The sequence below is a fragment of the Cnephaeus nilssonii genome, assembly GCF_951640355.1.
Source record: "Cnephaeus nilssonii genome assembly, chromosome: 6".
NCBI lineage: Eukaryota > Metazoa > Chordata > Mammalia > Chiroptera > Vespertilionidae > Cnephaeus > Cnephaeus nilssonii.
In genome coordinates, this window is record NC_137077.1 from 31,621,786 (window position 1) to 31,649,200 (window position 27,415).

The 27,415-nt window shown below is 34.2% G+C and overlaps 1 protein-coding gene across 7 annotated transcripts in view; it reads right to left on the minus strand.

The window, feature by feature from the left end:
• SOX5 (SRY-box transcription factor 5) overlaps nt 1–27,415 on the minus strand; it is a 950,952-nt gene that overhangs the window by 164,949 nt on the left and 758,588 nt on the right. The window lies entirely within an intron of this gene.

Here is a 27,415-nt window from a genome sequence, read left to right on the forward strand (position 1 = left end):
TTTGAGAAAGAATGTGACACAAACAGTAAAATTCCAAATTCTCTATCATTTAGACATGAATAAATTAAATAGCACCAGTGAGTTAAACATACTCAGAAGGACTCAGAAGGAATCTGAACCAACAGAGAGAGCCGTGTGTGTGTGTGTGTGTGTGTGTGTGTGTGTGTGTGTGTGTCTGTGTGTCTGTGTGCGTGCATGCATGTTTATGTATAGAGTAATCAAATAAAGTGACCATATAGTTTAAATGTGAAAGAATTCACTCATCTTTTATAAATGAACAGAAAAGGCAACAATGAGTGCAAGCTTTGAGAATGTCTCACAGAAACCAAAAACCTTCTTATTATAATTTGTAATTGTCCATGGGTAGCTGCACATTCATTTGAATTCCTGAAAGACTGAATCTTGTAAAGAGAACAAGATGGGCCCATATTAAAACTTTTAATGACTTTAGTAAAAAAAGGTGGAACTTTGCAGCCAGCTGGCTCCATACCGAAAGCCAGGCTGCACAGCTTGAACTTAAAGCTATCTTAACATAATGAATAAGTGCCAATAATTAGCATATGTAGTGTGAACAGGTTTGCTGGCACAAGCAAGTGAAAAACTCCAAGGTAAAGTTATTATTAGGGAGTAATTAGCTCTGTGAAGTAAATGAGTGAAACAATAGCTGCCAGCACTGACAATATGGCTAACATCTGACTATGTGGAAGATAACATTGTAAAGTATTGCTCCCTGAGCTAGAATCTGTTAATAACCATATGTTAGTGTAATTAATGCAGAGTCTTTTTGACCTGTTGTCACATAAGAACAATACTTTCTTGGAAACATTCAAACAGGCAGTCCCACACTCTGGGTAAGAAATAATTGTGAAAGTTGCTTACAAACAACTCTTATATCTTTTCTCTTTTTTTTTAAGAAAAGAAAATTTTCAGTGAGTGAAAAAAGCTGGACAGAGAATGAGACGAGGTAAAACTGTTTCTCGTCTGACATCCGAGACACTAAGAATTCAATTGCAACAGAATGGATCCTTCAAGGTGACTAGAATTCAGCATATATTTGGGCAGATTAGATTAGGGGTAGATAAAGTAAATTTTAATATGAAATTTTGAGCTTTATACACAGGCTTCATTTTAATTTTCACATAAAATACACATGCACACATGCATGTGTGTGAGCGCACGTGTAAACACACACATACATACACACACACACACACACACACACACACACACACTATGACACAGCTTGAGAAATACTTCAAAACAATTTTAAGTTCCAATACTATTTAGCACCTTTTGCTCTATATCTAAACTCCGCGGGAACAAGAACTGCATCTTAATAAAGGCTTTATTGACAGTGAGTGCTAACAATACCTTGTATGTAGTACTATCTTCAATAAGTATTGGTTGAATATAGAAGACACTTTTTGATTGTCAATGATTTTGACAACACAACTAAAAATTGACTGGAAGAATGGGGAAGGAGATTACATAATAAGATTTCTAACAGACAGTCTTAGATCATCCTGTAGCAGAAAGCAGTATATATAACCACATGGCTCTTTCCATTCAACAATTATTATTATCCTTCCATTTCTGCTTCTTGTGTTCCTCTCCTATTTCCTCCACCATTTTCCTCCTCCCCTTCTAATATTTTACATCTGTGTAAAGTCTTTATTATATTTACAATGCTTTCATATACAATATTTCACAATTATTTTCTGTGCCTACAAGTTTACTAATCTTTCTATTAGTTCACAATTGGTTCCATTAATTTACTAATCTTTCTATTAGTTGTGATCAAATTGATAGCCCTATTTTGTTCAAACTGAATTTAATAATGAAAATCTTGAAAACATGATATTTTCTAATGACAATTGTACTTTCTAGTGCAAAATATGCAGAACCAATTATTTTCCCTTATATTGTCCATCAAATATAAATGTTTTCCTAAGACTTTACAAGAACCCTCTCATAGAGCCATGGCTTAAAGTATTAAAAGTGCCAAGACTATATGAATATTTCTTTCAACCAGTTTGTATGATTCTACAATAACAAGGTGAGGGTAATTTATCATGATACCTAACGAATTTGGTACCACCAGCAAGACAAAGTACTACAACTGGCAGAAATCTCATGGCCATATTCCCTGTAATAGTGATGAATTAATAAAATAATTGATGGTACTATCTATTTAGCTCTAGGATCTAGACACACACACACATAAATGCACACACACATACACACTCTATAAATTTAACTTCTTGTCAAAGAAGGAATAGAAGGCATTCATAGCATTCCTTAGTTAAACACTCTTATAAAAATTATTAATGACAATACAGTTCATGATGGAAATTCAGTTCAATATATATTTGGTATGTTTTCATAATTATGAATTTTTTTCATCCAATCTTATTTCAAAATTGTATATGAACAATATAAAGAGGTGTTACTTGAACAATTCTGGGTTATGGCTAAACTCAGTTTAACATTAAAATTCTCTATCTATTCCAAACAAACTTCTCAAATATAGCTCATGAATGAGAACGCTCATAAATTCATTAATAAGCATTTCAACTAACTAAAATATAAAGTTTTTTATCAATTCCTGCAGAAAGTTCAGTAACTTTCAAACCTAAGCTGTATTAAATCTTGATAATTAAAGAAAGTTTGAGATTTAAGGGAAGCTTGTTAGTAAGTTTCTAACCCTTTTTAGAGGAGTCGTTTTCTTTAGCAACGTTTAATCCTTCACAGACTAAAGTAGCCAAGTAAAAGAACGCTGCGCGTTTGAGATCTCACACATTCATCTTCTCACTAAACATCTGTTTAAGGCCTGTGTGATCTACCTGTCAGCACCCGTGATCCATAAAGTGTTTGAACCTCCTGTCACAAACCGCTGAGCTGGTTTGATCAGAGGCTTTGCACACACTAATCACACCCTTTATCTTTCTAATGTTAGATGGGGACACACACACACACACACACACACACACACAATCACGTGCGCACACACACGTGTACACACACACACACACACACACACACACACAGCAAGACTGTCTTCCCAACCTGACTGTAATTAGTCTTTCCAAGGGGAAACCTGCCTGGTTTGAAAAGCAAAGATCTGATGGGCTGCTGCTCTTTTTGTATAAAGGCCTTATTTTCCTACCAGGCATCTTTATTCTTGGGTGATACCCTTTACAAACCACCTTAACTGTGGCTCAGTGACAGTGAAACAACCTTCAAGATCACCTTATGAATGAACCTGTTGGTAACTTTACCTGAGAAAAGAAGCCAATGAAAGGGAGTTCCACGGGAGCTCTTTAAATGATTCTCTCTTTTTAACTGCATGCGGGAAGAAAGCAGCCAGAACGGGAAGCGGTCCCCTTTTCATGTTCCTTGTAAGCTCCTCTCTCCACTAATAATCCCACTGCTACTTTTCTCTAGCTCAGTTGCACACCAATGTATCAAAAGCTGCAGGGGCTCCTACAGAGGGAACATTTAACATCTTTTTTTTAACTGTTTAAAGTAATGCTTTATGCATCTTGCCTCTTACCACTATTTGCTTTTTATTGCTTTAAGTGAGATTGATGCCATGGTTGAAATAACTTGGAATGGCACTGATATTCGAAAAGCAATGGACCATTCCCAAGGGACATAATCCCTTGTGTAATAGTTTAAAAACAATTTGGGACATAGTAAACAAAAGGCAAAGACGGGGAGAGGGAGGCAGGGAAGGGAACACTATATGTCAGCCATAAAAGTAGATAAAAAGAGTACAAATTGCAGTCATCTGATGATCTATCCCAATTACTGACCCTAGTGTGAAATATTATGTTTAGTACTTATACACCCTATTGAAATTAAAGACCAAATGTTATTAGGATGCACATAAATCCCACAAATAAGATATTTAGTCAATTGCTGGATAAATTCTATCTTGTTAGGCAGATAAATTCTTATAGGATTGGGTAGCATGGACTAACTTAAAATGAAAGCATGTCTAATGCCTGGCCCCATTAAGTTTACAACAAAACTCCTACTAGTCATAAAATCTCAGGAAGTCTCTACTACAGAGGAACAAAATATATTGCAGCTCATGATATCTTTGGCTAAATGAAGAAAATTTAATTGTGTAATACAAATTATTCTAAATATTTTTGTACTAAAAATGCATTTATTCAAATAGTTCCAATATTTGAGTTAAAAAACATTAGGTCAATATACAAAGTTCAAATAAATAGTATTTTGACGTTTTATTTATAAAAATTCTGTTTTAAGAACTAAAAACATTAACAATTGGGAATTTTTATAGTTAGTAAACTGTTATATTAGCACTTTAATGCTAATATGAATTACTTACTTATCTGTGGGTGATGGTATTTTAGTCCTAATCCAAAATTATTATACATATATTTAAAATAGTTGCACAATGAGATAGAGGCTATATCTACAACTATATCTGTGCCACTCACAACTAATATGGTAACAAATAACACTTCAAACAGTATATCAACAGTTAAAATGCATGCTTTTAACACATTTTAACTTAGCTCATGGTTTTAAAAATTCTCTATGATGTCCAAATGGGCGGTAGTAGAAACTAAATTTCCATGTGAGTACTTATGAAATAAAGAATGAAATCATTAACTTGGGTGGTGCTATAGGACCAGGTTTAAGTTTTATTCTATTGAAAGTGTTGCCTTAGCCCCTGGCATAAACTTTCTCCTCATTCCTTATAAAAAAGCCTAATAATTTTCTTGGCATCACTGAGAGGTTTATTTTGCTTCTATGCTGATGCCTTAGGTCCCTAAATATTTAGTAGGCACTGGGTATCAACAGAGATTTACCAGCCCTGGCAGATTTGACTCAGTGGATAGAGCATAGGCCCATGAATTAAAGGGTTCTGGGTTCGATTCCAGTAAAGGGCAGGCTTGATCCCTGGCCCTGGTGGAGGCACGCACAGGAGGCAACCAATCGATGTGTCTCACATCAATGTTTCTCTCTGTCTCTTTCCCTCCCTTCCACTCTCTCTAAAAATCAATGGAAACATATCCTAGTGTGAGGATTAACCCAAATAAAAAACAAAGGCCTACCATAGGACCAGATTTTAAGGTAACTTCTAAACACAGAAACAAACTGCAGAAATTCTTGTCTGTTGAGTTCCTTGGTCCTGGCCATCAAGTGAATTAGTCTAATTTCAGGAGTGTGAGTCAGACTAAATCTCTGTGGCTTTAGCTTAACTTCAGGGAGTATACAATGCCATGAAATTTTGCATCCTGAATAGGCCAGAGCCTTCTACACTAGAGATAAGAAAACATTTCCCTCCTCCTCCTCCTCCTTCTCCTCCTCCTCCTCTTGCTCCTGGCACTAACTGGTTTTCTAAATAGGCACCTATTTCCTTATTTTTAAGGCATTAACCAAAAATCAATTTGCCACATATACAAATTTTCAAAAACCAGTTTGAAAATGTAGCTGCTTATAAAGATTACTGATTTAATTAAAGCATCATTGAGTTTTAGAGAGAATTTTCATTGTTTATACAAGACTTTTAAATATGAGAAATTTGGATACTTTTAATTATTTTTAATTGTGTCTTTATTTAGCAATTAATATGCTCATAAGAGAATCAAATATACAAAGATAAAGTGTATATACAAAGATAAAGTCTATTATGATTCTTCTTTTAATGAGAAAGATAAAAATTTGCTTAAATAAGTGTAACACAAAGTACAAAATAGCAGGATCATAAAGAGGTATAGAGTGGTAAATGCTACAGGAGTTCAGGGGAACTTTTTGTTCTAGGAAGATTAGAGAACTATTAGAGAACATGTAGATTTGTCTTAGTTTATGTGGCTGTACTTGACATGGGGAGAAGAAATATAGAATATTATTTCAGAAAAAGGAATCCACATGAGTAAAACACAGAGGTCAGAGGTTATAAAAATATGAGGGATAGAAAAATAGTTGTTAGCTGGATCATCAAGTTCATAAAAGGAAATAAGAGAAAATAAAATTAGAAAAGTAAGCTAGCACTGAATGATACAGGTTCTTAAATGACAGGCTAGTAATGAACCATTTAATCTCATAAACAGTTGAGAGTTGTTCAAGATTTTGAACAAGGGATGGACATCAGAAAATGTTTTCTTAAGATTGATCTGACAGCAAAAAATCATCGTCTAATACACTGAAAACAAGTTAATTTTAGACCCTGGTCCAGTAGCTCAGTTGGTTAGAGGGCCAGCGCAATACACCAAGATTGCAGGTTTGATCCCTGGTCAGGGCACATACAAGAATCAACTAATGAATGTGTATAAAACTGGAACAACAAATTGATCTCTCTCTCTCTCTCTCTCTCTCTCTCTCTCTCTCTCTCTTTCTCTCTCTCTCTCCTTCTCCCTCTCCCTCCCTCCCTCTCTCCCTTCCCCCTTTCTCTTCCTCCCTCCCTCTCTCTAAAATCAACCAATAAATAAAAATGTAAATGAAAACAAGTTAATTTCATGGTATATAAATTATACCTCAATAAAGCTATTTACAGATTTAAAAATAAAAAAAGACTGATCAATGAACAGCAGTGTACAAGCAGTCTGGAGAGTAAAACTATTAGAGTCAGACAGAATAGGTAGTCAGCCATTGCAGAAATGAGTGAAATAATAAAATTTGAATTTGGGGACAGGAAAGGGGAAACAAAGAAAGATGTAAGGGATATCATAAGGACAAATCTATACACTCACATTATAGAAATTGGAGTGTGAGGGGGAGGACAAAATAAATTCAAAGTTTTGAAGTTAAGTGATTGGGAGGCTGGAGATTTTTGTCATTAGCTATTTCTAGACCACAAATTCGTAAGACTAGAACTTTTTCTGTGCATATCTGTGACCTATAAAAGAGAAAGGACTAAATCAGTATGGGAAATATTAAATCCCTCTAGCATGAATATAGTCATTTAATAGTATTTTGGATGCAAGATTTACATGGGAATGTAAATGAATTTTGGAATTTTTTACTATAGCATACTATTAATTGTTATGAGTACTAATGAATTTTGGATTGAAGTTTTGCTTAGTCTAATATTTAATAGTTTGAAGCTAGGATAAAATGAAATGTTTTATTTTTTCTCATAATTATGATAATAGGAAGATCTATTTTCCTGAAAAAATGCTATCTCCATGGTATTTTGATGGACAAAGTCACTAACTCAAAATTTACTAGACTTTATTTCATGATGAGAAGTTACAGACACACACATACATGGAAGAATAAAAAAGACCCCTTATTGGATTAGAAAATGTCAGTTATATGTGGTACAGAACTTTACCTGATATATTTTAAGTGTTCCATATAATATTAAAACATAATTTTTAGTACAGGTCCACTAGTTCTGGGGGTCCTTAAAATCAGAAAGGCAAAGTATATAGTTCAATTTTCCCTTAATTATCAATGTACTAATCTTATTAAAAACGTAAGAGGTACCTCATTTCTCAAAGACATTCTATTTCTATTTTGCCTTTTTGTCATGTTTACTTTTAAATTGTGATATATCATGTGTCACTTTATGAAAATTCTGTTACTTGATTAAGGCTTATACCTCCCAAATAGAAAATAAACTAATAAGAGAATGCATATCACACCATACATTTGGATAGTTTTCATACAATTTTAAACTTAAAACCATCAATTAATAATTACCAAGCACATTCTGTGTCTTGTTTTGGAATGATATTTGTCAAAATTTAAAATATAGGCAACAAAGTCTGTGTGTGCATCTATACACAAAGAAAATAGTTATGTCTTTGAATATGTATTTATGACAAATCAACAATGCTGGCACCCATCTGCTGTAGATCTTTGAGGCAAAATATAGTATTTAATTAATACATTTGAGATTAAAAGCATATTTCTGTATTCTGATGAATTATATGTATTTCTGTACATAAATGCATTTCTATGAAAACATATGCTGATCAACTTGATATAGCTTATAAAACATGAGGAAATGTTAGCTATATGTCAACAAAACTAAACAAAATTTTTAACAGGAACCTAAAGTGATTGCAATCAGAAAACAGAACTGAAAGACTTTAAAATATTATACCAAAAAAGTAATTGTCCTACCACAATATGAAAAATCCTGGCTCTTCAGAAGTCAAAAATTCACTTCATTGGTAGTTCTATTTCTTAATCATCATCATCTTTGTCACAGCCACTACTGATATTTTCTTTTTAAATACCACTTATTAAGCACCTTCTGTTAGCTGGTCACTAACTTGGTGCTTTAATTATTTCTAATGAGCATAATAAACTTGAACCAAAAATATACCATCTATATTTTGGAAAGGAGGAGAGTGAGTAAATGGCTCAAGTCATACTATTAGTGGCTAGCAAATCAGACATTTTAACTTTGTTCCATTTGTTGAGGAGTCCTTGCTATCTTCACTATACTTCTCATATCATATAACCATATCAGAACAATGCCAATACACCAGCCACCAATGTTAACTCAACAAAAACTTAAAGATCTCTTGTTTAAGAATCTGACTGAATTCATCAAATATTTTGGCATCGTAGTAGACATAGCCCAAGAGTGATACATAATTCTCTTTTCCAGATGGTCAGAAATCTAGTATATGATGATTAGTATAATAAAAAATATCTAAAACTGGCATTTAAAAGTTCTTAATGATAAAGACAATTTGTACAGATTTCAACAGCTGAACAAATATGCATTAGGTACAAATGACCCTTAGGCTACCTCGACATGCTCAGCAGCCTCTATTGATTATCACCTCAGGAGAAACCAAACAGCCAGAATTCACCTGGAGGAAACATATGATTACAATAATCATCATTAATTATGAACTTTACACATGCAGTATCACCTAGAATTTCCATATGAATACATTGGAACTACTAAAGATTAAATACCTTTTTAAGTTGATGCAACTACTAAATGATAGAGCCGAGATTTAAACTAAAGCTAAGTTCAGAATGCTGTCAACTTTGTCACTCAATCATAATTTTGTATCATTACAAAGTACAGCCACACTAAAAAACAACTATACGGTCTGAACAAAAGTTAAAATTTACATATGTATGGAATGATAAAGCAGTGGGTGTATTGACAGTGTTCTTGGCAGTCATGCCTTCACTCCTCTCTCTGCTTAACACTTTCTTAAAGGCACAAAATATCCAGTACTTAAAATAACTGTGGTAGAATGTACAAATAATCTTAATAGCAGTGATACATTGAATTGTGTCCCCCAAAGCGATATGTCCAAGAATAACCCTAGTATCTGTTGAATGTGGCCCAAAATTATTTGCAGTTAGGGTTTTTGTAGATGTAATTAAGCATCTAGAGATGAGACCATCATGAATTTAAGTTGGGCCCTACATCCCAAAACTGGAGTTCTTATGAGAGAATGGAGAAGTACATTTGAGTCAGAGATGCAGGGGAGAAGATAATGTGAAGGCAGAATCAGAGTCTGGAGTGATGTATCTACAAGACAAGGATGCTGCATAGCCAATGGAGGCTATGGGAGAGGCATGGTATGAATTCTCCCTGTAAGCCTGCAGAATGAGCCAACACTGCCCATACCTTGATATCAGACTCTGGCCCTCAGAACTGTGAGAGAATAAACTTCTGTTAACCACCAAGTTTGTGGAGATTTGTTATGGCAAGCTTATGACACTAATGCATTAGCTGTTCTGAAATTAGTAAATAAAAATTTTACTTCCCCAATATATGTAAAATTTCTTATAGTCTTTGATTATATAAAGAATCAAACATCATTAATTCAGACCTAAAGGATTTCTGGGATGTTGACTGTATCCATATTATCTGAATAATGAACGCTGTGGCATTATGTAATTCTCCTTTAGGTTTTATGTTCCACTAATAGTATTAGAGACACATGTGTTCTTATTCTCTCTCTCTCTTTAAATTATTTGCTCTAAATAATATATATTTTGTTCTATTACTAGCATTGCATACTTAATATATACACGGTATGGCAAAAGTAGGTTTACAGTTGTGAATATACAAAACAGAGTTTATTCTTGTATTATTATTTATTAATTATTGTATTATTTTCCACATAAGCAACTGTAACCTACTCTTGCCCCACTCTGTATTGGTCATGTTTTCTGGCTGATACATTTGCTCAGCCTTACTCATTTTAGTATCTATGCAATATTCCATAGTATTAATGTACAATATAAATTTAACTCCAAAAAGTATAATGTAAAGGCAACAGCAATAAGCTAATTTTCATACCACAAGTTACCACTGAAGTCAGAAATATTTAACAGTAATTTTTAACAGTATGTCTACAGCTATATGATATTTTCTATTTCAGTATGTCTGACCTTGAAGTAACTTGATTTAATATGTATAAAAACCTGAATGCAAAAAAATATACTGAAGTATTATCTATATTTGAAAAGTAATATTGACTTTTCAAAATGATAAATCAATGTAAGTATTCTTTGAATGTTCCACTTAAATCTTAAAGTATTTTTAGTTAAATTATTTATTGATAAAGTTTTGATCAAATATCTACGCATGTAGTAAGGTACACCAGTATGAAGAAATCTATGTTAATTTTATGTAAACATTTAATGTATAGTGAAATTTTATGAAATTGCTTACAACTGTCTTTTTGTGAAGCACAGGGTTTCCTAGTTTTAAAATATGACATTAGCAAAGTTACTTTTCTGTAATTTATAACAAAGTCCGAATCTTTTCATTTCATATCACCTGACTAGTGAAATAGGATGCAGTAAATATTAACAAATTTGGAAATAATATTTTAAATAAAATAAAATGGTTGTAACCCACACATATTAATTTTATATAATGGGATAGGCCAGTGACACTTAAAAAGGTCATATAGAAATTATATTCTTACTCCTACTCTGCAGAAATCCCATTATTACTCTAAGAACCTAACAATTTTTATGACCAATAACAACATTAGTAGTTATCCACTAAATTCAGCTACGCCAGGTTATTGGACACAGCTGGAAGCAAGATTCCAGTTTTGATGGAGCAATCAACTGCTCCCATATGGACCTTTTAAAGAATGAATTAATTCTATACAGAAATACGAGTGGTAAAGAATGCAGCTGCTTAGCACAGAGTCCTATTAAATGATGACAAGAGGACAGAGAAGTCATCCCTCCAAAGAAGTACTTGCCTTTAAGCAATTGTTAACAATTCAGTTAACAATTAAAGAACTTTAATCTCACTGTCTACAGTTCAAACATGATTATAATTATTAATGTATCTTATGAAATTTGGATTTAGCTTAACTATTTCCTGGTCTCTAGAGACCTCATACTTTTTTATCACTAAAAATTAATTTAAATTCTTCATACAGATGATTCTAGTTCATTTTTTTTTCAAATTTACCAAAACTTGGAATCCAAAAATATAGAGGAACCTTAAGTTATGCAACGCATAGACTATATTGTGACCCATTGTGAAACTAAAACTAAAGTTTGGAAAATCATATAACTTTGTGTGCTTACATATAAATTACTTGAAAGATACAGAAAGTAGTCTAACACCTGAATATTTTGACTAAGGACAAAGTTAACTCAGAGATTAAGTCAATAAGATTACCGAAAGCTAGCATTTACTCTTATTAATAAAAGAAAAGAAAAAAGAACTTTGAATAGTTAGTAGTTTTATATCAATTGTAAAGTAAATTCATAATTCTGCTTTTGTCTGCTGCTGTGCTTCCTCAACTAAGAAACAAACAAAAACCTTTCTAGGATCCCATTATGAAAACTTAAAGTTCAGAGTAATGATATGAAGCAGATGAAGAGAAAATAGACCATCAACAACATAAATTTGTTCTAGTACACTACAAGTACACACTCACATTGTTATTTGATATTTTTATCTCAACGATCATATGCGAGATACTACAATTTCCAACCTACAGATGAAGAAGCTGACAATCAATGACATTATATTGCTTGTCCAAAGTCACACAACTAGCAAATAGTAAAATCTCCAGTTTCTATAAAAGCTTTTCAAGGAAAAGATGGTCACTCTCCATTCCTGTCTCCTTGTGCCTCTCAAGGTACCTCTCCTTAAAGACATGGCCAAAATCCACATACAAAGAAATGCCTTTGCACTTCTATGCTTAGTCCTTCCAAGTCCTTTTGATTTCTGTTACCTTTTTATCATGTTTCTCATCCATAGTTTACTTTGGCCTTCAAGATTTTCAATAGCTACAATCACTGCCTCAATGTACTCTTATAATGAAGCTATATTACTGGAGTTTCCCCAGAAGGTTCTGAAAATCTTAGTAACATTTGAGCATTATTTAAAGGTGACAAGAACATCTTCATTATAGTTGAGCAGAATAGCTGAGATGTTTGATCTCTACCTAATTCACAGAACTTCAAGGTCCCTTATACTTTGCATATAGCTATGTAAACACTCTACTTTTTAAAGGACAAAAATAAAACCCAGTTTTGCTAGTTATATGCATTGTAATGCATTATAACTGATGCATTAAAATATTTAGAAAATACAATGCATACTTTTTGGTCAGTCCTCAACCTTGATTTTGTCCTTTTGCCACTGTAACTACGGTAACTACTCATCAATGACAAGCATTTGCATTCTTAATTACTGCTCTTTCTCTTTTAGCGAGTTATTAAATAGCAAACAAAAAAGAGGCCTGTAGCATTTCTCACCATCATGTTTATTAATATCAGCTCAGGACTGCAGAAGGGGAGAATTATATTTCCTAACCAAGCAGGTGAGTTTGTAGAATTGTACAATGAGAGCTTCAAGGAATGAGTCCCTATCAGTAGGGACAGATCATTATAACAGATGATGTGGGCAGACGTCCCACTGACATTTAGTACAGCTTAACACAGCCAGAACAGAATAAAACTTAATAGTGGTCAAGGTGGAGAGAAGGGGCAAGCAGTAATAAAGTAAGTGCAACACGTCCTGAGGTTATTTTCTGTTTCTCCTTCAGTTTTAAAGCATACCATAGGGAGAAAAGGCTCATCAAAATAGTCAATGGTACTGGGGGAAGATGTTTACCTAACCTTACACATCTTTCCTTGATGAGTTTTTTTTCCTCCATGACTTCAATGGGTAAATTAAACTATTTTCTCTATTGTCAGACTGATTGTTATTTAGAAAAATACTAAAATTACTTAAACATGTCATAAGCATCTTTAAAATATTTAAAAATCAAAGACACACCTCAAGTTCAAGATACTTAATTTTAAAAATCTTTATGCAAAGGAGCCAAGCCATACATATGTATTTATCAGATAGTGGTTTTAAACAGAAAGTGACATGAAAATTTTAGTATATCACAGTTTGTTTGTTTTTTTGTTTGTTTGTTTGTTTGTTTTGTACAAGGCCGGGTTTACAGTTTCTTAATGCTATTAGAAGTCACTGATCAGAGGAAGTTAAGAAATGAAATGTGTATTCTGGGATATACACATTTTTAAAACTTTCTAGAATAATCTGTGAAAATAAATTTAAAAATCAAGATTTATTCCTTCATGTAGGCCTTTCAGTTTCATTCTGAGGCTGTAAAATTTTTAAAGATAAGGACCAAACTTCTTATCCTAATCTTCACATCTAGAAAGAGATTTTGACAAATAGGTTCAACATCTTAGGGTTCGTAATTTCAGAGACTTGGCAGAATTATATCACAGAAGGTTAATCTAAATTGAACTGGGATGGTTGAAAAATAAAACATTTTTCAGAAACCACATTTAATCCTTTCATCTTTTCCTGTGAAAACTCAGATAAGTTTGAATTTCCTAAGTCTCCCTGTCTCCATTTTCCAGGTATGATGTCACTACATATTATTTCGTATCAAAAACCTCATAAAACATCAAACAGTGTGAATTTGAGGGGTTTTATTTTTTTCATAGTTTTCTCTATCCCCTGCTCAAGTCTAAAAATGAAGAAAATCAATCAAATGCTTAAAAAAGAAAGGAAGAGTGCAAAATGGCTGTTAAATAAAGACATATGGAGAAGATGTGCTAACGGGGGATGTTAATTCCCTGTGGCTCTGAATATGGTACTGAAAAGCTTAAAGAAGAGCACCTCTCTCCCATTCTAGATGAAACACAGAATTCTGAGGATTTACTCAGATAAAGAAGGGGCAATGAGGATAGGATCATCCCTTACCATCACACGCCATTAGTAACCTTCACAAAGCGGGCGAAGTGATAGCATACAAGCATTTGAGGACTTTAGTACTTATCATAAATACTGTTATCCTGATTTTCTTTAAAAATAAATAAAGAATGTCCACTCACTGATTTGCTTTATAATTTACTTTCTTCCTGGGATAGGCCCTTATTATGTTATTTCTATGATTATGACTGTGCAAGTGGAAAGTCATCAGATACCTGAATTGTACAATGTTATGATGACAGATTTATTAGATGAATTAAAATATAATTGCTACATGACTTAAAGTGAAGTTTTGTTTGGATGTATTAACACTGTATCTTAAAGTGGCCATATAAGAGAAATACAAAAATAAGTATACTACCTTGAGAAGATTCTCAAGATAGCTCTCCCATGATTAGAAAGATTATTGGTAATTTTCATGATACCAGGGTACCATTTTTTCAAAGCGGGTATTTACAAAATAATATCTGATAGTTACTTCTGCATTGTGTTTTTTTCTCCTACATTCTCACTCAGGTGATGACGTCTAGGAATAAGTTTGTATCACAGCATGGGAATAATTGGATAGAAAGAAATAGGGTAAGAGATTACACACACACACACACACACACACACACACACACACACACACACTCAAGATGGAAGGCAGCAGACGACAGGTTAAAATAATGATGTGTTGATGGAAGTATTTGTACTCCTCAAAATTGTGCTTGTAATGCATTTAAGAGCAGTGCCCTTTTCAAATTACAAAAGGGACTTCACTCAATGTCTCAAGGGATAAAGATCTTACAAAAAGATCTGACTTTTCTGTTTCCTTCCATGAAATAAGCACTTCTTACAGAACAAAACAGAAAAAGGATGTTTTAAAACAAAAGAAGTCCGGAAGATAAAGCTTTCAAGAAATGATGGAATAAATGTGTACCAAATACCCTAACGGGAGAGGCCGAGGAATGGGCCTCATTCTACAGTGGGAGGAAAAGAAAAATCAATTGCATAAAATGGAAACATTTTCCTTTGCCAAAATATATACTTCCTAATTTAGGTTTTAAAAACACATCTAGAATCAAAGAGGTCCTGTGAAATATTTCAGTTTCACTTTAAAAGAGCCTCAGCCACTCTTTATCAAAAGAACACTTTTCTTGGCAAAGTCTATCAGACATTATTTTCAACTAGAACATCAGTTTTTGCTTTCTATATTTAGTTTATGGACTCTCGTAATATGTTGTTATAAATTTTGATCCAAAACGGGTCAACCAGAGACACTAGCTCTCTGTAAAAATGACAATTTTCTTAAAATAATATAAGAACCATTAGGAACCAATGAAACATACGTTAAGGAAGTTTTGTATGTGTGCCTCCCAAAATGATATCCTGATAATCTTAGTGAATTAGAACTTGATTAACATTTCCGAATTGTTTTCTCCTAAATGATGTGTCATTTAAAATTTCTATGGAAATCTTCAAATATTATTCCAAATTTCTTTAGCAAAAGATGTAATATCTGTTTCAAATTCCAGACAAATAAACTCAATTTGATGGGCTCTGAAAACTTGCTGCTCATATTGTGTTCAGGAGTGCTAATGATCTTGATTTATTTAATACTAGTGGCCCAGTGCACGAATTTGTGCACAGGTGGGGCCCCTCTGGGTGGCCTGCAGGGATTGGGCTGAAACCCATAGTCCAATGCTGCCTGCAGCTCCTACCTGCTGCTCCTGCTCATCCTGGCCCCAATGCACCTGCTGTGGGCTCGTGCCCAATCAGTCCTGATCAGGAGAGGCTCATGCTGTAGCAGCAACGCTCGCCAGCCATGAGCCCTGCATCTGGTGCCCTCCTGAGGGGAGTGGCCTGCGGGAAACTGGCTCTCCAATATCCTCCAAGGGGTCCCAGGTTGCAAGAGGGTGCAGGCCAGGCCAAGGGACCCCACTGGGAGGGACTGCGGGAGGGCTCCAGGAAGTGTCCAGCCCATCTTGCCCAGTCCCAATTGGCCAGACCCCAGCAGCAAGCTAACCTACCGGTTGGAGCATCTGCCCCCTGGTGATCAGAGCACGTCATAGCGACTGGTCAACCAGTCAAATGTCTGCCCCCTGGTGGTCCGTGCACATCATAGCGAGTGGTTGAGCGACCTTAGCATATCATTAGCATATTACACTTTTTTATTTTTATTGATTTTTTTACAGAGAAGAAGGGAGAGCCATGGTCAGCAAACTGCGGCTTGTGAGCACATGCGGCTCTTTGGCCCCTTGAGTGTGGCTCTTCCACAAAATACCACGGCCTGGGTGAGTCTATTTTGAAGAAGTGCCGTTAGAAGAAGTTTAAGTTTAAAAAATTTGGCTCTCAAAAGAAATTTCAGTCGTTGTACTGTTGATATTTGGCTCTGTTGACTAATGGGTTTGCCAATCACTGGGATAGAGCGTTAGAAACATTGATGAGAGAGAAACATCAATCAGCTGCTTCCTGCACACCCCCTACTGGGGATGTGCCCACAACCAAGGTGCATGCCCTTGACCAGAATCAAACCTGGGACCTTTCAATCTGCAGGCCAACGCTCTATCCACTGAGCCAAACCAGTTAGGGCAGCATATTATGCTTTGATTGGTTGAACTATCGACCGGTCACTGGATGACCAGACACTTAGCATATTATGCTTTTATTATATAGGATTATATAGAATGGTAATACAGGACCAAGAGACCAGGGTCTACATCTAATTACTGATGGGAAGTGGGTACAGCCCTTATCATTTTTGGACCATATCTTTCCCATCCACAAAAAAACAAAAATACTTAAATTATCTCTAAAGTCTAATTTTTTATATCAACTATTTTATTGATCAAAGAGTTTTAATTCAGTACTATTCAATGTACTGTGATGAGGTCAGAAGCTGTTAGGATGTAAACCAGGTAACTGCTTCCTGCAAGGACACTTGCAGTGAAAATAAAATGTCATCTGAATTAAAGTTGGTTTAGCAAGCTCCTTATCTCATCGAGGACTTGTAGCAGTTCACAGATTGAACTTGTTAGCAGTTTATAGATAGGTCTGTAGGCCATATTTTCCAAACTGTTTTTTTAAGACATGTTTTTATTTTATTGATTTCTTAGAGGGGAATGGAGTGGGAGATAGAAACATCAATGTGAGAATCATTGATCGGCTGCCTCCTGCACGCCCCCTACTGGGGACCAAACCAGCAATCCCAGCATGTGTCCTGACCAGAGATCTAACCAGCAACCTCCAGGTGCATGGAATGACACTCAATCAACTGAGCCATACTGGCCGGGCCGAACAGTTCTTATAATGATGTAAACATTGGTAGTCTTCAATCCTACAGCAATTGAGACGAGTGAAATAATTTGCGGGTTTCCTAATTATACCTCTGCACACAGTTGGGACATAAGGTTTGACAAAAACAAGGGTATTTAGGGGTTTTCAAACTGAAACAAGTTATTTAAATAGACACTATGACATCTGTGGGAGGGTTAAAATCATTGGAAGTCTATTGCATCTCTCTTATTGAGATTTAAAGAGTACAGAAAAACAAGTAAGGTGTTTGGAGACAGACAAACCATATGAAATATGAATGTCCTAGAAAATTTAGAGCAGGATATACATGCACTATACATGTAATCCTAATAACTGAGTAAAAAAGTATCTAATTTTTATTTGTAGAAATTAGTCCAGTGAATCTGTATATTCTTTCATTAGAATAGTCTCAAAATTATGTTTAAAATGAAAACAAACATATTGTATCCTATTTTATTATATAATCATGCTGTTTAAGTTAGATATAACAGAATATTGTACACATATATTTTAAATGTTAAATCCTTAGACACACAAAAAAGAATAAGAACGTGGTTTCTTCTTCAGGGTGAGAATGACTACATAATGTAGATGGCACATGTATTATTCAGGTACTTCATTTGGTCAAAGCTAGCTGTTTCTATAAATAGTGGTGGAGCATCACAGTCATGCAATTTTAAATTTGAATGTTTCAAACCAAGGGTAAATTTTATCAAAATATGTGTCCATTATTTAACCATCGATTCATTTCACAAGTACTGACACCTAACTACACTTCTTTCTTTCACCCCTGTGCAACTATTTGCTTGTTTGGGTAACTTTTGACTCTCCATACACACACACACACACACACACACACACCACATTTCTATATGCATTGCTTCATTGTAAATGTCTTTTAGTGCTTCTGGGCTGACTGATGTAAGATGTTATTTTGAACATGCCAAAGCATCTAAACGGCTGCAGCCTTTTCTTTTCAGCCTGCATTCCTTGATAAGTGGCAAAGCTTCCCACTTATCAGTCACTCAAAGTGACTGTAGCTGTCAGTTGTGTACAAAGCGCAATCAGTTTGGAAGCGGAGACACCAGCATTTTTCTTCTCAGCTTGAAGCAAACACGTTTTGACTGCTAGTCATTCAATTTTAAAGCATCCTCAATTAGGGGCGGATGAAGATATCAAGAAAACACATCCTGAACACCTCCAGACCAGGCAACAGAAAAAAATTTATTGTTATCTCTTAATTTACCTTACGGCAGCACCATCCCTCCTCTTATTCTGACTGCATGACACGGGCGCTCACGACAACACACCCTCTATCATGAAAAGATTGCAATAATATATTATCCTAACGCCCTGTGAAAACTCTCTCTGAGCCTGTTTATGTTCCCTTTGCTCTCTCCCTAATGAACCACCCCACGGAAATTCAGATAATTTATTTTTTTTAAATTTTCGCCTGAGGATATTTTCCCATTGATTTTAGAGAGAGTGTAAGAGAGAGGGAAAGACAGAGAGAAACACTGATGTGAGAGAAACACATCCATTGGTTGCCTCCTACACGCACCCCAACCAGGGCCTGGCCCGAGGAGGAGCCTGCAATCTAGGTTCCTGCTCTTGACCGGAATTGAACCCTGGACTGTTCGGTACTCAGGCCGATGCTTTATCCACTGAGCCAAACCGGCTAGGGCTCAAATAATTTACATTTAAAATTAAAACAAAAGAATCTTTTCTGCTTACTGTCTTTATCAGTGAACAACTTTCTACTCAATGTAAACATAAAATCCAACTGAATAATGAGAAGAGGAGAAAAGTTAGCCAGAGAAAGGAACTATGGGAGAGAGAAAATAAAAGATAAAGGAAAGGACTAGAGGCTATGTCAGATGGTCAAGCAGCAGCTACAGACACAGGTATTGGCAAAGTTGTGGGAAAGAATAGTGAGGTAGGAGTAAAAATGTATTCAGAATTAGATGGTAGTATGGGAAAAGAAAAAATTTTAAATACATATCTTGGTAATAAACAGAAAAATATAAAGTGAATGTAGTGATTTAAAAATATAGAAACGTGAGTGTATGTATGCGCATATATTAATATAAATATTTAAATATATGATATCAAAATTAGCTTTTATCTTTTAGTTAAATATGTGTATTCTATGAAAGTTAATTAGTTCACCTCTTCTAATTTCCTTAAGTATAACAAGATTGCCAACATAAAAATAATTATTTTTAAAGATATGTATCTTTTATAAATATAACATCCATTCTTTTGCATTTGTCTGTGGAGATTTAGTTATGTACATTTGCTTATGTGAAACACATGTTTGCTCCATTTATAAATATTAATTTCTCTCACTTATAAAAGAGCACTCTTTTACCTGGTTTATTGTAGAAAGAAAACTAAATTACTTTTTAAAAAATTCCTGCCAAACTCAGGATCTTATCAACTCAGTTTGATAAGATCCCTTACTCTTATTTTCTCGGAATTATCTGAATTAAATCACTTATTGCTACAAGAGGCACCTTCTTAGTTTACATAGTACTCAACTCTCAGGATCTCAGAAACACACACACACACACACACACACACACACACAAACTCCTTACTTCCACTGACTATTAAATGGAGATAATGCCATAACTTATCTGAATTCTTGTGATAATTATGTGAAATTACCTCCACAGAGTGCTAAATGCTTAAGAAGCAATGGGCTGCTTTTTTTCATCAGTACAGTGCAAAGAACAAAATAATTTTTCAAATCATATTCAGCACAGGAAATGTTGGTTATCTATTTTAATGGCCCTGTAAACATCTCTTTGAATCCCTGGAGAAAATTATTGACTTGCTTGTTGTTATGTATACTACAGAGTGGGTAATGTGATCTCACTTTAATCATTGATACATTCAATAAATATTGTAAAGTTCTTATTATATGCCAGGAACTATTATAAGTACTTTCAGTTTAGTAGTAATCAAGACAGATAAAATATTTGACTCCACAGAACTCATGGTCATGCATGTGTTGTGGTAGTGGTAGGGGTACAGAAAAAAACAAATAGAAATAGGAAAATAGTGCTGTGAAGAAAAGTAAGGGACTTTTATTTACAGCCAAACTGTCAAGTAGGAGTTTAAAAATGGAACATCGTTGCATATGCATATATTTTGAACATTTTTATTCCAGACACTTTACATCCCATGCACCCCCTGCCCCTCCTTTCTTTTAGGAAGTTCCTAGATGTGGTTCTGGAGCAAAACAAGGAGGGAAACCAAGGAGGAGAATGCTATTGGGAACAGTGATTCCAGCTCTGGAGAGCCATACATGGACATCTGAGAATGTCAGCTGGACCAACAAGGCGAAACAAAAGCAGGAGGACAGAGGGCAAGGAAGCAGGTGTCAAGGAAAAGGGGATTCTGGAGACTTGATTTATTTCTGATAATTCATAGAAATCATAAGGCAAATAACATGAGGGGAAAAAATAAAGGCAATTGGAAAGCACAAAGCTACTCATAAAGGAAATAAGGAGTATCCTATTAAAACTATTCAGAAAACAATATTTTAATGCCCACACGTACACACACACACATAAACACACTGGCACCCGTGTGTTTATGTGTGTGTGTGTAAACACATAAATTTTGAGTAAACATAGAGATAATGAAAGTTGGCAACTGGGCGTGAGAGAGGAGAGGTGCCATCCTCATCTGACAAGGCAAGTTCAAGAGACACTATGTATAGCTGATTGAACAAGAAAAGAGGTGTAAGCAAACTATTTAAAGTTTCAAAGTACTTATTGGAAGAACTTAAAAGACATATATTTTGACGTGAAAAAGGGGAATAGGAGGAATGTCAGGATGGCAATATAGGAACTAAGTAAATTGTCCTCCTGTTTCCAAGTTAGCGATATTTAAAGTTGGTAAGTCAGCAATAGCACTGGAATCTATGATAATAAAAGCATAATATGCTAATTAGACTGGATGACCTTTTGGACAAAGCTGGGGCTGCGAGGGAAGCCTGGGTCACGGGTGCCAGAGGGAAGCCAGTGCCGGCAGCCGGGGGGAAGGAAGGCCTACTCTTGCACAAATTTCGTGCATCGGGCCTCTACTTATATTATAAAACTGATAACTAGGAAGCTATTAATAATAAAAACTTTAAAGATTTTGTTTTGTTTTGTTAATCCTCACCTGAGGACATTTTTCCATTGACTTTTAGAGAGAATGGAAGGGTGAGGGAGAGACAGAGAGAGAAACATCGATCATTGATTGGTTTCCTCCCACATGCAAGGGAGGTATGTGCCCTTGACCAGAATAGAATCTATGATCCTTTAGTCTATGGGCATATGCTCTATCCACTGTGCCAAACCAGCTTGGGCAAAACTTTTAAGATTTAAATTGGTTCCTTCTGAGTAAAAATATTGGGCACCACACAGCAGTCTGGGCTCTAAAAATGGACATATATATGCATATCAACCTCTCTTTAGCTACAAAGACACATTTGTATGCATAGAGAAATAACATGAATGACTGAAATTTTATCATTAGGTAATCATTAGGAAATGCATTTTAAAAAAAGGATTTAAAAGTAGCTCCCTCTGAGTAAAACGAGACAGGTGCAGTTATTATCACTGCTCTTTTAGAAGAGATCACCTCTCTTGTCAACTATCTTTCTGTTTCCATTAAGTACAAGAAAGAGAGGAATGTCATCTATAAAGTTACTTCTCTGTATCTCCATATTTTCTCCCCTACTAATCTGTCTGAATTCCAAGAACTGCATCCTATCCAGTTGTGGTATATTTTGTTTCATATGGCCAATCATTAGTTGGACCTCAAGGAGTTAATTCATTTCCTTCTCAGGTGGAAATGCTACCTTAATTGCATGGTGTTTATTCTTGGCATTTCCAGTCTCTTAAATAGACAAGGTTACTTTGCAATCTCTTTGTGCTCATACACATGTGTGGGGTCTTGTTGAGGGGGGGTAAAATGTTTTCAACTTACCACACTCAGAGAAAGAAATCATAAACCAGCAGGTCAGTCAGGTACTATGCTTTCACGTTTAGCATTATTATATTTTCAATACAATATTTCAATGGATTTCGTTCTGCATAATAATTTACCAAGAATTACCAAAACTCTTAATAAGCTCAGAGAACTTTGGCTCCAATAAAATGAAACCTTGTCACAAATTGGTTGAGCCTATGACTGCAACTTAATCATTCAATTGTACATAAGTCAAATTGTATTTTTACGTTGTAAGAATAAGTTCCCAGTGAAAGAAAACTCATTTTAAAACTTTGGGCCATTAAACCTTAAATGGTAGAATATCAGTGAAATAAAAATGAGCTAAGCCAAGACTCCAGAAACTTGGAATCCAGCCATTGTTCCACAAGTAACAACTTCTGTTGACATTGGGAAAATCTAACCTTACTTGGGTTCAGCTTATAAATGTCCAAAGGAGAGCTAGGTCTAAAGAAAGGCTTTCTAAAAATCCCTTGTAATTCTAAAATTATATGAATTTGGAACACTGAAGGTACAGTTTTCAGTTGCTCCTGCCACATAGATTGTATTTTTTTCCCTAGAAATTCTCCTTTTGCTGGTAGTAGTCATTAAATTGTCCATCATCAGAAATACAGAGAGAACTAGTTTCTCCTCTGATGACTTAGGCAGAAATGTTTAGCAATGTGTGCTCACTACATGCCAGGCATGATCCCATTTAATCCTCAAATTAACCAGGTGTGATTTGAGTATTGTAATTCCCATTATATAGATGGGAGTAATGAAACAGAGGGATTAAGCTATTTTCCCAAGATCACATAGATGAGGTGTGAAGATGCAGAGACTGAATTCAGGTATGTCTAATTCCAGAAAATGTGCTCTCATATACTTTTTTTGTTAAATTGTTTATATCAATAAAAATTGAAATACATATGCATGTGTTATATCAATAAAAATTTAAATGTATATGCATATCAATCTCTCTTTATTTCTATCTGCATAGACATATTTATCTGCATAGAGAAATAACATGAATGAATGAAAGTCTATCATTAGCTAATCATTAGGAGATGCGTTTAAAAAAAGGATTTAAAAGTAGCTCCCTCTCAGTGAAAGGAGTATATTTAATTGAATGATTAAGTCATTATTAAAATTGTATTTCATACAGTTAAATATATTTCTATACCACCTAAAGAACCAAGCTTTGTCCTACATACTGTGGAACATACACCAGAGAAGTAACAATGTAAAAGAACGAAGATTTGTTCTTTGCTCTGCTTTTAGCTCCAGTCAGAACCAACAGCCCAAAACTATTATCAGACCTGAACATGCTTAATTTAGGAATCAGAACCAATGACAGGGAGTTATTAAATATCAATACTTTGCCCCCAAGAGAAAACAATGAACAACAGTAGGGAAAGTTTAACAGAAGGGGAAATGCAACAAATTTGTGGAATCTCTTATGAAAATTCTAACACTGAAATTTCAGTATGGGGATCTTGACAAATATTCATTTGACAAGAAGTACAATATCTTTAAATTTGCCCTTTAAAATATTGTAAATGGATTTCATAGTAAAACATGTTTTGACTTGGCCCTATTAGATGCTAATAAGAACCTTAAATTCCATTAAGTATTATTAAAAGAGAGTAAAAAAAAATTAAAACTAGGACATGTTTCTCCAGCCAAAAGCTGTAGAAATTCTGTCCCATACAAAGCTTCAACATAAAAGGGAAACTGGGTCTCCAGAGACAGTCACTTTGTTGCCATGATGGAAGTTCATAGAGGTCACATTCATTTACTTTAAAAATGTTTGGTAACAGTGAACCAGGTCAAGATGAACCAAGGGTCTAGGATCATTATTGGAAACATAAACCACCTAACTATCAGTATTCGAAATAGGTCGATTTAATATAAAAGCTAGATTAGTCAGAAAATAAAATTACTAAAAATTGGCCATGGTAGGCAGAAGCAATACAATAGAAACCTTACCCTCAAAGAAATTTAGAAAGATATTTTTCTCTGACACATTTATAAATTTGTACTAATGTACTAATGTGCATTAAGAGTTAGCTATATAGGTAGTAAGTAGGAATATAAAAATGTTCTTTATTTAAGGACAATTAAAGGAAAACATTGCCAACTGGTAAAAAAAAAAAAAAAGGAGACTGAAAATTCTTGGTGTTCCTAAAATTAAGAATCTCATAAAGAAATGACACAGCTCTAGAGTGATAATAGGATGTTTCTGGCATTAGGATATGATTTTATTTGTAGAATGAACTGGTTTATAATGTTACAAAGGATAACATAAAACTTTCTTAATTCTTCTTTTAATCCTGAGTTATGTATTAACCTGGAAGACAACTATAACTTGAAATTCTCTATATGGGAGTAAAGTAGATTGTATTTTCAGTGCAATTAGAATAATGCAATTTTAGAGCCAAGGATGGTTTTTAAAGAGAGAAAAATGGCTCATGAAGAACTGATCCTAAGTTATTAAGTAAAACTGTTTAATTTAATAATTCTTATGGTATTTTCTCTTCAAATAATTACTTGAGTAAAACCTACCACCACTCTTTTCATTTGGAGTTGAAAAAAATAGAATTAACAGGCCCCGATAAGTTTTAAATAACATGGTCATTAGAATACCAGTATGTGAATGTGTGTGCATACAGGCACATACAAACTTGTTCATACATTGTAAAAATTAAATGACATGTACTTCAAATGAAATAAGCATGTCTAAATTATCTTCTCCTTTAAAGACATCTCAGTAAAAGAATGAGAAAAATGTTGGGGAATGTCTTCTCCAGTTATTTAACATATCCATCGAGTGTGACAATTTTTCCTGCTTTCTTACCATCTATCAATCTAACCCACAAGGCAGATCTGTCTAACAAATTTAAGTTATTGTATGCCTTTACCAATATTTGGACCAAGTTAATGTCTTATATATTTCAATTGAAACCAAAATTTTAAGGGAAGCCTTATTTGTGGAATAGAAACACTGATGTCCTCTATTCTATCAAGAAAGGAATTAGAACACATTGTTTTCTAAAGTCCAAAGCAACAACAGAATAAAACATCAAAGAAAATGAAATCAAGATGAATAATGTAAATTGGTATGTTTATTTCTACAAGGTTTTAAAGCTCCATATTTAAGAAAAAAAGTAGATCAAATTCAAAATACATACATATTTTCAGATATCAAAGAAAATTTAGTCTATGATAAAATATTCTTATGTGACCATTTGATTACATATGCATTCACAAAACAATATTTTATAATAAAATTTGTTTTATATTTGATTGCCTTCCATTATAGCAGGTTTGATTTTTGCTGTTCTTCTTACTTGTCCTATGCTGATAAGGGAAATGTGGAAAGAAGAAGAGAAGGGAGAGAAAACATTCTAAAAAAGAAATGTGGTAAAGATTTATGTGAGAAAAACAGAATCTATTCTACCTTCTTAATCTTTTATTTCTACATATAGCAGTATATCAGTACCTCCCATAACTGTTTGAACAATCTCTCAACAGATAATTTTAAATATATTATGAATTTCATAACTATTAAGTGCTTGCAAGACTGCACCAAATTAACAATTTATAAAATATGCTTTAGAACTATGCTTTTAAGTTAATGAATATACTAGAAGCTGTGAAAATGAATTTCTTTTAGATTGTCGGTCTTGCTCAGTACTTATTTTTACCTGGAACATTCCCTACTTCCCAAACTCTTTTTTAAAATAATAACTTGATGGATGTTGACTCTGTCAGTATCATTTATCTGTACTAAAACTAGAAAGAGGGTAAATACACAGATATAATACCTCAACATCTCTCTTAATGTTTCCCCCAAATTACCATCAGTGTGACATTATTCCCTTTAGGGACTAATGGGTATGTGTTTTTTCACTCTGGGAACTAGTGGAAGTCAGCAGCTTAACATTTTGATCAAATGAAATTCTAAGCTTTTAAATTACTCGTACTTAGCAAAATTTCTATTAACCATCAGAAAACTTTGTCTCTGATCCTAGCTCTACTTTTAACTAGTTGTGTGATGTTGGGCAGGTCATTAAACTTGGCTAGAATCCATCCATTTCAACACTAAGTCATTATAACAGAGCTTAAAATCCACATTATATATACAGTGTTCATAATTGTGAAATAATTCCAAAAAAAAGGAATGGAAGATGATGATTACATTTAAGTGGTCAAACAAAGCTTATTCTTCTACATATTTATGGGTTTAGATACATTTTTGCAATTCTGCTTAACAAAAGACTCTCTCAGTCTCATAAAAATTTGTAAAAATTCAGAACTATTGGTACCTTCATCAAACTATAGTGAAACCAAGTGATTTTCAAAGGGCAACATCACTGACTATGGAATTGTACCTTATTTATATTGAGAACTTGCCATAACATTTTTTGTTATAATAGGTTTCAACAATTAAAAACATTTTAAATCTAGATAATCTGATACCATCAACTAAAACTATATTCAAAGTCATCATACTTAGACTAAACATGGAAATCCAATGAACAGTTTTAAACCACTGAGCAACCACACTCCTGATAGAACATATCCCATTAGAAATATGCTTTTAATAATTACAGTTAAGGAAGGTGAAGATTTTGGTTGGAACATCTCATTGATGTATCGCTCTCACTGAGACTGTGACCAGTTCACTGAAATCTCAGGGAAAACAAGAATGAATAAACCCTGTGGGCTACATAATCCAGGAAAAATAAATTAGATAAAGTGGAATAAATGCTGTTGATAAAGAAGTCTAAACATGATTAACGAATGAAATAATTTTGACACATTTTCTTCCATCATTTATGATATTCACTTTCAATAAAATATATTGGATTCTCAAGGTAAAACTTCAAGAGTATGATGAATGTTTCCCCACATAATCTGACTGCAAATCTAATAGTTGCTTCC